Source organism: Pan paniscus, chromosome 6 (assembly GCF_029289425.2).
Source record: "Pan paniscus chromosome 6, NHGRI_mPanPan1-v2.0_pri, whole genome shotgun sequence".
NCBI lineage: Eukaryota > Metazoa > Chordata > Mammalia > Primates > Hominidae > Pan > Pan paniscus.
This window is the reverse complement of record NC_073255.2, coordinates 62,342,410-62,356,896: the sequence shown is the minus strand read 5'-3', so window position 1 is coordinate 62,356,896 and position 14,487 is coordinate 62,342,410. Positions and strand designations below refer to the sequence as shown.

Sequence of the window (14,487 nt, the reverse complement as noted above, 5' to 3'; positions counted from 1 at the left end):
GGTTGGGGTGAGTCTCCCCAAAAGTCGTGCCGCCGTCATCTCGAGGACAGGTCTGCCTGCATGCCCCTGGGCTGCTCTCTCACCCAAGTGTCGTTCTCGTCGAGAGCAGAACCCCGCAGCCTCAGGGCTTGCCTGGGGGTGTGTGTTTCAATGCCTCTGCTGTATGACTCTGTGTGTGTGTCTGTGTTTGTGTGTGTGTGTGTTTGTGTGTGTCTGTGTGTGTGTCCGTTTCTCTTTTCTCTCTCAGTCTCTGTGTGTTTCTTTCCCTCTCTCTGTCGGTTTGTGTGTGTGTGCGCCCATGTGTGTGTGTGTCTTTGTCCGAATGTGCCCTTTGCACCACAAAGCGATTTCTCTCATGGCGGCCTGTCTTTGGTGAGCCTCTTTCTGCATCTCTGCCTGGGTCATGAGGCTGGTTGTCAATTGCTTTTGCCGCTGCGAAGCCGCTTTGGGTGTGTGAAGACCTGGTCCATGTGAGGAGATGCATCGGTCCTGGAGCAATTGAAATCTCATCCCCATCCTGAGCGGCCTCTTTTCTAGGATCAAGATGAACACACTGCAGCCGAGGACAAGAGCCCTACAGGAGCTCTTTGTCCCGCAAGAGAGGAGCGGACCCACGTCAGAGAAGATGATTTTATCTTTTCACGGCTCTTCTCTGAGAAATGAAGCCACACTACAATACAGTCTGCAGGAGGAAGCCGGGAATCGGAGATGGCAACAATCCCTGTCATTGGAACGCTGGCCTCTCTGGACAAGCCACCCTTTTGGAACCCCTCCCCTTATACCCGTGGCGGTGGCACAATGCTGTATCCTGCCTGGGCTCCGGCCTCTGCTCTGTCCTCCTTCTTGCTCTGTCCTCCCTCTGCGCTGTCTTCCCTCTTGCTCCTTCTCCTCTTTCCTCCCTCTTGCTCTGCCTCCCCTGTCCTAGATGCCTCACGCTCTGGCCACATGTCTTCCCTGTCCGTGAGGGACTTCCCAGTCCTTGACTTCCCACTCTGTCAGGAAGACATTTCCTGGAGATCCCTGTTATGATTGTTTCTCTCTCCAAACATGTTTCTGCTTGATTGGGCAGATCTAGTGACCGTGGAGCTCTTTGCTCCCATAAGTGTCTCAGACAGAAAAGCTTGCTTGTTCTCCATGTTTCCCTTCATGGGTGGGTGGATTGCCTAGAATGAGCTCTAGCCGACTTGGCCTTGCCTTGTCTTCTAGCACAGGTTGTGTCACATTTCCTCTGCACTTCCTGTCTCATTCTTGAGGGACATCCTCTCCTCTGCTCCTGGGTGGACTGACTCCCTGGATCTTTTGGCTTTAACGAATGTCAGGGAACCAAGGGGACTGGGCTGGGTCTGGGGCTGGGGCTGGGGCTGGGTCTTGTTGCAGGGGACGTTGTGTGAGGGCTACCTGGGCGACGGAGCTTTGGCGGTGGGGTGAATTTTGCAGAAACCTCTTTGCTCCTCTGGCAGGAATTTCAAAATTTGACTCTGGTCAGTCACAAGCCCCCTCCTGGTTCCCAGCTTTTCTTTAATTTTTCATTGCTGTGATGGAAATGTCACTTGTTCCCCCCTTCCACCGGGCACATGCCTAGGCACCACCACTTTTTTTGGCTTTCCCTGTAGTTGTGGTTCACAGGATGGGGGCTGCTCCTGAGATTCAGCACCACACAGGCACTGCACAGCACTGTGCCATGGTGGTGGCACTCACTTTCCAGATAGGGCCCATGTTGCCAGCAGGCATGATGCGTCATTTACCCTACCCTGAGTGCAACAGGTGGTTTTATAGAAAAAAACTTGGGCCAGGCACGGTGGCTCACACCTGTAATCTCAGCACTTTAGGAGGCCAAGGTGGGCGGATCACAAGGTCAGGAGCTCAAGACAAGCCTGGCTAATATAGCGAAACCTTGTCTCTATGAAAAATACAAAAATTAGCCAGATGTGGTGTTGGGCGCCTGTAGTCCCAGCTACCTGGGAGGCTGAGGCAGGAGAATTGCTTGAACCCAGGAGGCGGAGGTTGCGGTGAGCCAAGATCATGCTACTGCACTCCAGCCTAGGTGACAGAGCAAGACTCCGTCTCAAAAAAAAAAAAAAAAGAAAAGAAAAGAAAAGGAAAACTATTTGTAGATGAATGAAGGTGACTCCTTTGAATATTGGAAATGATTTTATTGTAGCCATTGGTCTGGCACTCATTCTGATGGGGTGACATGTGTCCCTGCCTTAGTCAGCAGAGCACAGGAGTGTGCTACACCTCCCCTCATCTGAAGATTCAGCCCATGAGCAGGAATGCCTGTCTTTGTGTCATACCAACAGAGAGGATGTGTCTGGTTTCACCATTCACTGCAGAGGCAGAAATTACCCAGAAAGAAGAGACAGTCTGTTCCTGGGAGTGTGTCCTTTTGACCCAGCATGGGGGTCATCTCCCTTCCTTGACAAGGACCCCCAACCCCCAACCTGAACACAGAGGCAGAGAACATGTGAAGGGCTCCCATTCCCAGGTGGTCCAGGGTGCAAGCTCTGAGCCTGTGGTCCTGGTCACTGACCTTTTCTCTACAGCATGGCTGCCACCATCCTGGGCTGGGGCACAGAGGGGCTTTGCAGAGATCAGCATAACAAAAGTATCACTGAGATGCTGCAATAGGAGACTGTGATACCTTCCTGGGCTGCCAAGGCAGCCTAAGCTATTTGTTGCTGCACTCAGTGTCCCCAGACAGCTGTGTGGCTGTCACTGCCTCTGGTGTGTCCACCTTACTTCTCTTCTCCTGCCTGAGCTCTGCTCTGAACTCTGTCTCTAACTTACAAGAAATCAAGCTCACTGGATTCTGAGCTCTTCGGGGTCAAGGACTGCGTCAGTAGTTCACTTCTCTTTCTAGAGATCACAGCTGAGTATCCCGCACAGAGCAGATACTCAGCCAATGCCAAATGATTCATTTGCCAGAAAGCTGAACTTCATCCATAATCCTAGTCAATGCAAACACACTCTGCTGGTGGGGTGTGTTTGCCCTCTGAAGGCGTTTTCCAAGGCTTTGTAAATACATACAGGCCATTTAGAAATTTGAATGTCAAAGAGTAAAGGAGCTTAGAAAGTAAACATTGGAGAAGTGTGGGAGGGTGGTATTATTTGCCAAACATTCCTGGGTCCTTGTGAGTTCTATACACCCTTGATGAGCACCGATTCTGTGCCAGGCCAGACACCCAGCTGGACCCAGGAGATACTGAGGTGAGTAAAGCCAAAATGCCTCCCTTCAGCAGGAGGCAGGCAGTCACACCAAAGTGATAAAGGCACAAAACCCAGAGGCAGCAGAGGAGCAAGGACTACCTTTTTCCAGGACTCTGTGACCTCAGGGAGAGCTTTCAGAGGAGGACATCTGTGCAGGGCTTGGAAGGATGAACACAAATTTGCCTAGCAGAAAAGGGAGCCAAGGAAATCCTGATGGAGAACAGCTTGGGTGAGAGAGTGAGCCACAGGATTGAGGTGCGCAGGCATGGAACTGGAGGAGCAGAAAGAATGAGGGGGGATAAAGTTGGGAGGTCAGCAGAGGTCAGTCACAGAAGGTTTTGAATCCTGGTGAGGGAGCAGTGGGTGCTGCACAAGGGACATGGGCCTGGAGAAGATGCAGTTAGCTCTGAGTGAAGACGGAGCATGCCATCCACTAGGGAACCACAAGATGCAATAGAAATAAGAACCGTGAGAAGCCTGCACAAAGGATGAGGGGCCCAGGGGTAACACCAAGAAGGTCCCTGTCAGAGGCCAGCTTTGAATGGAGACAGAAAAGACTCTTGAGGGCCTCAGCTGCTGCAAACCTCCTCAACAAATCATATTTTACCTTCAAATATTTGCTAAAGAATACTAACTATTGGAAGAGCAATGGTCCATTGATAATAATTATTCCCTCACTGTACATTTTTTACAATTCCCAAAATGCTCTGGGTCCAGTGTCTCATTGGAACCCCCATAAAATCCGATTTTACAAATAGGGAAATGAGGCCCTGTGATGTCACACTGAGGTTTGCAGCAGTTCCAGGATAGAAAATAGGGAGCACTTTCATCTCAGCCCTGGGTATAAGTCTCAAAGTTCCTTTTCTGGGAGGGGGTCCTTGAGGCCATCCAGCAGCCCATAGTCCAAATCTTCTTCTTCCTCTTGGGCTTCTCCATACCTGTGTCCCAAGCCTCCTCCTCCTTTGTTCTCAGGTACCACTATCAGTTGTTGGGCAGGGAGACCACCTGCTTCTGCCCATCCTAGGATGCATCCTCCAACATGGGTGCACCGTGGTTCAGCCAGCACCTACACCACCTGCAGCCCAGGTCTCCTGTGGTGGGCCTGAGCTTCCTCCCTATCAAATGGAGATGTGCTCGGGTTGCTGCCTTTGCTGAAGCCCATGTCCAGGTCATCTTGGGGATGGCCAAGGGTACGGGGCCCTGGAGACACGCCAGAGGGCTGCAGGGACAAAAACCAAGAGGATAAGGGGATCTCTGAGTCAGACCACCTGGATCCACATCCCAGAGACTAGCTGCAAGGCCTGGGGAAGACTGGTTCACCTCTCTGGGGGTCAGTTTCCTCCCCTGTAAAGTGGGAGGTATAACAGATTCACTCCTACAGTTGTCTCTGAGCTTTACAACCGGTAATGTGTGCAAACTACTTCGCACAATGCCTGGCACATGGTAGGTCATAATAAACAGGGTTACTATGATATCATCATCTGAGCTAGGTCACTCATGTACTTCTCCAATGCTTCAGGGTTCCCCTCCATCCCTCACAGGGTAGCAGCAAGTGAAAGGGATGCCCCTGGCCTTGAGGAGCTCACATCTCATTTCCCAGGGGTCTCCATCCAGTGCCCACACATGCCTGGCATGTAGTAAGAGCCTCATCCACATCTGGTGAAAGAGTGGAAAGCAGGTCATTGTCATGTATTTTTTGGCACAGAATCTGAAGTAGGGGACAGAGAAGTGAGTGACTGTAGTTGTGTGCACCAGTTCCTGTCCCTGAACTTTCAGGGATCAAGAGGCCTTATACATATGTAACTAACCTGCACATTGTGCACATGTACCCTAAAACTTAAAGTATAATAATAATAAATAAATAAATAAAAGAAAAAAAAAAGAGGCCTTAACAAGTCTAGTACCAGGGAGTGGGCACTGTGTGGTGGAGCAGGAGGCAGGTCCTAAGAAAGGCAATGGGGTGAGGAGAGGAGCTCTGCCTTTGAGGTCTGGGAGATCCTCCACCAGCACCTCACCAAAGGCCCCAGGCAGGTCATGCCTCCTCCCAGAATCTCTCTATGCTCTTCTGTATAATGGGGCTAGCCTGGAAGAGATACTTGCACAACCATGTTCAGAGCAGCATCATCGACAATAACCAAAAGGTGGAAACAAGCCAAGTGTCCATGGATGGATGGACGGATCAACAAAATGCTGTCTATGCATACAGTGGAATAGTGTTCAGCCTTGAAAAGGAAGGAGATTCTGACACCTGCTGCGTCAAGAATGAACCTTGAGGACATTAGGCTGAGCAAAATAAGCCAGACCAAAAAGACAAATGCTGTATTATTCCACTTTTCCAAGGCACCTAGAGTAGTCAAATCCATAGAGACAGATAAGAGAATGGTGGCTACCAGGTCCTGGGGAGGGTGGGGATTGGGGAGTAGTTTTTAAATGAGTTACAGAATTGTAGTTTTACAAGATGAAAAGCATTCTGGAAATTGGTTGCACAACATTGTGAATGTATTTAATGCCACCGAAATGTAAACTTAAACATAGTTAGACAGTAAATTTTAGTTTATTTTACCACAATTTTTTAAATGGGGTAGTTATGTCTGTCTCCTTGTGTTGCTGTAGGATTTCATGAGATAACATATAAGGAACCACCCAGCATGTTGCCTGGCACATAGTAACTGCTCAATAAATCACAACTGGATGCTACTGAAGATAAAGTTACCTGACTTCTCTGAGGCTTGCTCTCTTCAGCTGAAAATTCTCCCAAAATATACGAGATGAGACCCTACTGTATTATACTGGGTTCATAAATATCACTCCCCATTTTCCCTTCCCACAGAGTGCAGTGAAAAGAAGACACTTCTCTGCACCCCAAAAGCTCCATGCTGATTGTGAGAAGGAAATGCTGGATAGGGGTTCCTGGAACTACTGTGAGGGGTGAGCTTTCCCCAGATGTCTAGAAATGAGGCAAGGGCCCGACATCTTCCACCCCCACTAAGGTTGCCTTGCAGTTCCCAGCTGGCTCTATACTTCCTAGAAACTGCCACTTTTCTGCCTCCTTTACCTTATAGCCCAGTCAGCACCATCATCATCATCACCATGATCGCCATCACCATCCTTACAATCACCAACACTATCATCATCGCCATCACCATTCTTACCCCCGCCATTCTCACCCCCGCCATTCTCACCATCATCAACACCAGCATCTTCACCATAACTATCGCTATCGTTATCACCACCTTCACCATCACCATCCTCACCGTAATAATGATTGTCACCCTCCCCATCCTCATAATCATCATCATTATCATCATTACCTTCACTATCATCATCACTATCACCATTCTCATCATCATCATCCTCATCATCACCATTATCCTCACCATAACTATCACTATAATCATCACCACCTTCGCGATCACCATCCTTATCATCACCATCACAATCACCACCATCACCATTCTCACTATCACCATGTTCACCTATACCATTCTCACCATCATCATCACCTTCATCATCCTCAAGATAAGTATCACTTCATTATCACCACCTCCACCTTCACCATCACCATCCTCACCATCATCATCACCACCATCACAATGATCCTTGCTACATGGAACCATGCATTCTGGGTAGGAGTGCTCTTGGGTCAGGGCATCTAACACCCAGCCCCTCAGGGTCTCACAGTTGGTGAAGTAACTGATTCTTGTGAGGTCATGTTCCTCTGGGTGATGTGGGATGTCACAAGACCAATAAATCTGGGCTGAAGCCCATTGTATCACTTCTTTTTTTATAAAATAAGCTCCATCATCAGTAGTAATTTTATGATAGCAGAGAATAAGAACTCAGCAAATGTAAATAATTTGATGCTATGAGAAGCATATGAAGCAGAGTCCATATTCCGATATGCATCTATTCCAGTGAGGGCAATTCTTTACCACTTCCATGAAGGAAGGGAAAAAATATTATTACAACATTACCAGAAATCTGTCTGGTCTAAGCAAGGTAGTTCCTCTTTCCAGGGTCTCAGCATTGCTCATTGTCGGCAGTCAGGGCACTCATCTGGGCAGTAGGCAGCACTGCTGCAGGGAAGTTCATGTTATTGGAAACATGTAGCATCTTCTCCTGCTACCATCGCCACATTGTCCATGAATGCAATAGGCAAACGATGAAGAATCTGGGGAAAGTTCTCATAACCAGAACATAATCATCCATGTCAGGATATCAGCATTCACCCAACACTACTGTCCAATCAACAGATGTTATAATCTCATCCAAATTTTCTCAGTGGCGCCCTAAATACATTTTTTTGAACTTTGTAATCCAGGATCCAATCCACAATTTCCCATTGCATTAATTGTCATGTCATGTCATGTCATGAAGACAAGTTGAAGTCTTCAACTTCAAACAGTTCCCCTGTTTTGCCCTATTTTTCATAACCTTAAGAGTTTTAAAGAGCATAAGCATTTATGAAGGATGTGTTCACCTTTTTCCATCTGATGGGTTTCCACATCCAGACTTAGGTCACGTATCTTTCACAAGAAAACCACAGAAATAATGCTGTGGTCTTCCTAAGACATCACAGCAGGAGGCATATGATCAAGTTTGTGCCAGATTTCTCCACCACAAAGTCATCATTCTTCCAATTGTAATTGAGAAGTATTTCATGTGAAGATATTAATTACACATACACATGAATGTATATTTATATGTAAAATACATACATAATATTATGTCAATGTGTAACCAATATAAAAGTTATTAATTAGATATGTTTAATTTTATTTCCTACTAAGTCTTCAAAATCTGGTGTGTGTTTTCCCCTGACAGCACATCTCAATCCAGCCTAGCCACATTTCAAATGCTCAATATTCACATGGCTGTGGCTACCATATTTGTCAGGGCAGCACTAAAGCACTAAAGAACTTCTTCCTTGGAGAAGTTCTAAGCTTTCAAAATGTTTGGCAAATACATTTTATAAAATTCTTCAGAATCCATAAATAGGCAATTACACATTTAGTAAGCCATAGAATCCAACATGACATTAAAAATGAATCCCTCGACAAAAAAGAAGGTAGGCAAAATGTTCTTCACACCAAATGGACAAATCAATTATGATTACCTAACATGCCCATTATTATTTTTTAACATCCTTCATTAATACCCCCAAACCCCATCAACAGGTAAATGAATAAATGCATTGAGGCCTATCTGAACAATGTCCCGATTCCTTACCATTCTTACTTCTTTTGCAAGCAGAAAAGACTCAGTATTAGCAAAGACTATTCGGATAATTTGTTCTTATGCCAGTAGTTGTAATTTCCTGGAGGTCTATGTGATATCACTTATGTACTTCAGTACCTCTCACAAGTACTTTTCCTGTTTGGCCATTTTCTGCAGTATATCCATGCTCTCATTTTCTCTATTCTTTTATTTCTATCCTACACTTTTCTTTCATCCTATAATTCTTTATCCTAAAAATATTAATTTAAGGATAACATCACAAAATAGTATATTTCTTCAGATGATACTCCAAATTGATACCTAATACACAGAAATGACTATCATGGACATAACCCACAACAGGTGAAATGTATGGCTCATCCTACTGACATTATAAAGGAAAGTTAATGACAACTGAATTTCTAGTCATTTTCCACCCAACCAGTTGCTTATAAACTGGCAAGGAATTGTAGGTATGTACACAGTGGCTATTTTTTGGTGGGGTGTTCAGCAACCCTCCTCTTGAGAGCCCCCCTTTTCTTTGAGGACCATTTCAATGAGCACCAACTAGGCCTGACCCAACCTACCAGCCCCAGCCCTAGAGGTGATCATGATGCCCAGCTCTGGCAAAAGACTCTACCCTTGGATCATAGCAACTGTTTCAGTACTTTTTTTTTTGGAATCATCAGGAAGGACTCTTGCTTTTTCTACCACTGTGGTCTGTGAGGACAAAGTAAAGTAGGTTATTTGTAGCACTGTCTCTTGCTACAGAGAGAGAAGAGAGTCATCTTCAGAAGGAAAAAATGAGGCTAAAACAAAAGGAAAAGTGTCAAGAGAAAGAAGGAGAACATTTCTTGATGATTTTATATAAGCCCCTGGGTCCAGCTATGCATGACAGTGACTTGGGTTAAAGCTCTGTCACTTATAGGACCATTAACTTAAATATAAAATAAAGTATTAAAAGATATGAACTTTTAGATGAAAATAAAGAAAAAAAACTTCATAATATTCAATTAATCAAAAATGTCTTCGATGAAGCCCCAGAAACCAAATGCATGAGAACAATTAATAAATTGGACCCCATCAAAATTAAGAGCATCTGCTAATTGAAAGATAGTGTTATGAGAACAAAAAAGAAAATTCAAGGGGAAAATACTGGCAAGTCTCATATCTAATAAGGGATTTGAATCCAGAGTATATAAAGAAACTATTAAAATTTAATAATGAGAAAAAAAGCAAAGAAAAAAAAAAAGAAGAAGCCAAAAAAAAAGTGAACATACACTTTACCAAATATATACAGATGGCATGTAAGTACATAGATACTAAATATTATTAGGCATTATGGAACCACAATAAAATACTACTGTACACACATGAAAATGTCTAAAACTTTAAAAGAAGGCCCATACAAAGTGTTGGCAAGAGTGTGGAATTCTTATATACTGCTGATAAAAATATAAAATGGTACAACCATTTTAGCAAACATTTTGACAGTCTCTTAAAACTAAACCTAAACCTATTAGCTATTGCACTCCTAATATTTACTCAAAGTTATAGGAACTTATGTACATGAATGTTCATTGCAAATGTATTTGTATAAGTCCAAAACCGGAAGCAATGCAAAAACCCATCAACAGGCAAATGGATATGTAAGTTGTGACCGATCTGCACAATAGAATACTACTTAGTAATAAAATTCATGACCTATTGATGCCTGCAATATAGCTGAATCTCAAAATAATTATGCTGTGTGAAAGATGCCAGACCCCTCCAAAAAAGGGTGCATACTACATTTCATTTATATAAATGTCTAGACAAGGCAAACTATTTTATAGTGACAGATTGGTGATTGCCAGGGAGAGTGGTAAGGTAGGAAGATACAGAAAGTTTGGGATTATAAAAGGGCAAGGGGAAACGTTTATGAGTGCTGGATATGTTCATTATTTTTATTTTGGTGATGGATTTGCAAGTACACATAAAAAATAACACGCAATGGAAGTAGAAACAGTATTTTTGTTTCTTTCTTAAAAAAGCACAATTTACTTACTAATGGGATGTTTGTGCCTGTTGGGCACACAGCACAACTTTTCAAATCTTAAAATCGGACTGGATCTCAACCACTGGACCTTATTCCTATTCCACACTGACTTTAGCACAATACTTGCTTTCATCGCGGTGATTAACAACACCCACCTTAAAGGTAAAGAAATGCACTTCTAACTAACTACTTTTGAAACTATGAACTGCCTCAGGCTAGTAGTTCTTAAGGTTTCCAGCAAATGTTGCTTTGTTTCTCTCAAAAATTTACAGCCTGGGCAACATGGCAAAACCCCGTCTCTACTAAAATTACAAAACTTAGCCAGGCGTGGTGGTGCATGCCTGTTGTCCCAGCTACTCAGGGAGGCAGAGGCTGCAGTGAGCCTAGACCTCACACTCCACTCCAGCCAGGGGGACAGAGTGAGACCCCCATCTCAAATACACACACACACATACACATACTCACACACTATCCGCTGGTGCCCCTGTCAGTTAAACACAGCATCTCAGGGCACCTTAGCACACAGTGTGAGAGCCATGGTCCTAAACCCTTCAATTAAAAGTGAAACATCTCTGGCTGGATTTTTAGAATATTTAGTTTTTAATGTTTTATATTATATTTATTTTTTATGTTTATTTAATTTATCTGAATACAAGAATCCAGACATTTGGAAGTAAAACAATGGAAAACATGCCTGCAAACACTAATCAGCACAAAGCTCATGTTGCTTTGTTATTATTGAAAGTTTAGTCTTAAGCCAAGAAATATAGCTAAGATAAAAAAGATTTTACAATGTCAGTCACTAGAAAAGTATGCCAATTTTAAATATGTATAAATATAAAATATCCCTTCAAATTATTTACTACAGAAACTGATATAACTAAAAGAAAAATGGACTAATCTACAATATAGATTTTAACATACCTTTCAATTACCGATGGAACCAACAGAAGAAAAACCATAAGAGAAAGGGAAATTTGATGAACACAATGAAGAAACTTGACATAAACTGACATATACAGAACATGACACTCAACAACTACTGAATACACATCCTTTTCCAGTGCACGTATCATATTTACCAACATAGATTATATGTTGGAATTTAAAGGGACTCATCACAGAGTGTTCAGTCATGGGATTTTGCCTAAACTTGTCTGGCCTTCAACAGGGTTCAAATACAGTTAAATTCTTATTTCATCTAAAGAGTCCTATCCTTTTATTTGGAAATTTTACCGCAACAATCTAAATTTGCATAACAACTGAACCCAGCCCTTGGAACTTGAAGTTTATTCTAGCCAAAGGCAGATTAAACTGTCTAAGTAGTAATGTCCTTCAAATTGTTGTCCCCTGCTCCAGTAATGGAGCATAGCTCCAAGAAGCTAACAGACTATTTGTCCTTCATAGTATACATTCTATGTTACATCAAAACATGGTATAAAGCCTTGAAATCAGCAGAAGAGAGAAAATGAGATCAACAACCATCTAGCTGTGACCTCACTACTTAGTAATTACGCTTTTAGCTGACTCCTTTACTTGATTCCTAACTGCTTATTTCTGGCAAGGGAGCACTAATCCCTGAACAAGCCGACCTTTTAAGAAGTGAGCAGAATGAAAAGGCTCTACCACCAGTGATCAGTTTAACAAGCTGCAACACTAGTCACTGGCTGCAACTCTAGTCACTGGCTGCAACTCTAGTCACTGGCTGCAACTCATATTGTGGGTTTTAAGAGCTCAGAATTAACATGGAAATACTATCGACTCCAAAAGAAACCCAGAAATCTCTGGGAACCCAGCAAAGATAGAAAGGGTCCTCTCAACAGTCACCACTCACACTTTGCTTTGTTTTGGTAACTATTTTATTACATACGGAGAATATCAAAAAAGTATGCCTTTTCCTCATTGTTAAAGCTAACCCTAAAATGGTAAGGCTCTTGCAGGTTGAAACCCCCAGGCTCTCACTGGCCCTTCAACAGAAGGCAGTGAAGTCATCTGCAAGAGTGATCACCCAAAAGCTTCCAGGCTGGACAAGTTGGGACTCAGTTCTTGCAGTTCCCAAATTCACAGTTCTCTTGGGACATGGTTATTTATGGAGCTCCTGAAGATGAGAAATTCCACCCAGGAAATTATGTTTATAAAAGATTATTCACATCTAATTATCTCAGGAGACATTAACACAGCAATGTTGAAAATTTTCCATTAATTGTTAATCCATGGAGAAAAACTGAACAATTATTTTTTAAAATATGAAAAGCTTCATATGATACAAATTATACTCCCACATGTGATTCAATTTCTATTCATTAATGCCGGAGAAGTTAATAATTACGAATTGTCAGTGGTAAAAAAAAAAAATCATTCATCATTGGAGAAGTGCAGAAGGTTTAAAAGAGATAAGAATTAGTTTTTGGCTTTGGGGTGTTTTATGCTTTCCAAAAGGTTTTGCTTTTTTTTTTTTTTTTTTTTGCTCATGGCTTTCTGTCTCTCTTTCTTTCTGATTTCAGTTTCTTTTGATTTCTCTTGCTTAGAAATGGTAACAGAACTTTGGATGTGGAACGTGCAGTAGGAGTTACACGAAGTGCGGGTCTGCACTTGGGGTGGTCAGCACTGCGGATGCCCAGCAAAGGCACTGCCTGGTCCACATCCTGGAGTGGTCTCTACGCCCCAGTCGGCATCGCAGCTGATGGTGAAACTTTGGGTGTGGCAGAAGAGTGTCCACAAACTTTGGAAGGTATCCGCTGCCTCCTCCATAGCCGTGTATCCCTGCCGAGGGCGATCATCTCGAGGAGCGGAAAGTCCTGCTCATGGGCCAGGGCTGGCTGGCTGGAGCCACTTGCGCGGCGCAGCCCTGGCGGAGGTTCAGGCGGCCCCGGTGTCGCAAGCGGCTGTGAGTGATGCCTCCTTGGGGCCAGAGGGGTCCCAGGAAGGCTGCAGAACAGGGCTGACCAGCGGGAAGCATGGTGGCCGCGATGGAAGGTGACGGGGTTCGCAGCGCCAGGGGACCCAGCAGAGCCCGAGCCCGGGCATCCCGCATCTCCAGCAGCACCCCGGGTAGGCGCTGGTGACGTGGCGGCCAGTGCACAAGGCCCACGACCCAGTCCCAGAGGCCAGCCCATCATCAGCTAACTTCAGGAATCCCGGGCCAGCTGAGGCCCCGGGCCCCACGGGCAAGACAAAGAGCAGAGGGTCCGCAGGCAGGGCCGAGAGCAGGCAGTGCAGGCCTGGCTCCACCGCCGTGGAGCTCGCAGGGCGCAGCAGGCACCGGGCAGCGACCAGGGCTTCCAGAGAAGGCTGTGCACCCCCGCAAAGGCTCCTGCCCGGCGTCCAGCCTATCCGCGGGGACTCCACGTGCACCCCCTCCTCATGGTCCTTGTCTAGGGCCTCGGCAAGCTCCTCGCTCCCATGGCGTGACTCCGGGGGCGCAGGAGCCTGGGTTGAGCAGGTGAAGTAGGGTGAGCACCGCCAAGAACCCAGTGAGAGTGGCGCCCCAGGGCAGCACAGGAGGCTGCATTTAACGTGTCAATCATCTCAAAGATTTTATGGCATCTTCTTTTTTTTGACATCTTATAATATCTATAATGCCTATTATATCTTGTGATAGAATTATTAACACCACTTCATTGTGATTATGATTATTTTTATACCAACACATCTTCAATTATTAATATTCCCAGTTGCTAGAGAAAAATGAAACGACTAGTTTTGAAAGCCTTACTTCTGCCAATGGAAGCACATTCCAGCATGTCGCCAACGCAATCCACTTTCCACCACTTTCACAAGAAACGTTACTGCACAATTATACCATCCTACCCTTATATACTTTTTGTGCATGTGTACTTGTATGTATGTATGTTATATATGTTATATATATATATATATATATGTAAAATATGCCAGAGATGAACAAGGATTAGAAAATTAAATGCACACAGGTCATGTCAGTGCTATGTATAATGTGATGTACTAAGTATAGATGTTCAACAGTGTGGGATCTAGGCTGGAACAAGACTCCTAGTCTTAAGCAA

The 14,487-nt window shown here is 44.3% G+C and overlaps 1 pseudogene; it reads left to right on the top strand.

Annotated features, from left to right (window-relative positions):
* The first annotated feature begins 5,279 nt into the window (after positions 1–5,279).
* On the top strand, positions 5,280–13,971 carry LOC117978054 (uncharacterized; annotated as a pseudogene).
* The last annotated feature ends 516 nt before the right edge of the window (positions 13,972–14,487 follow it).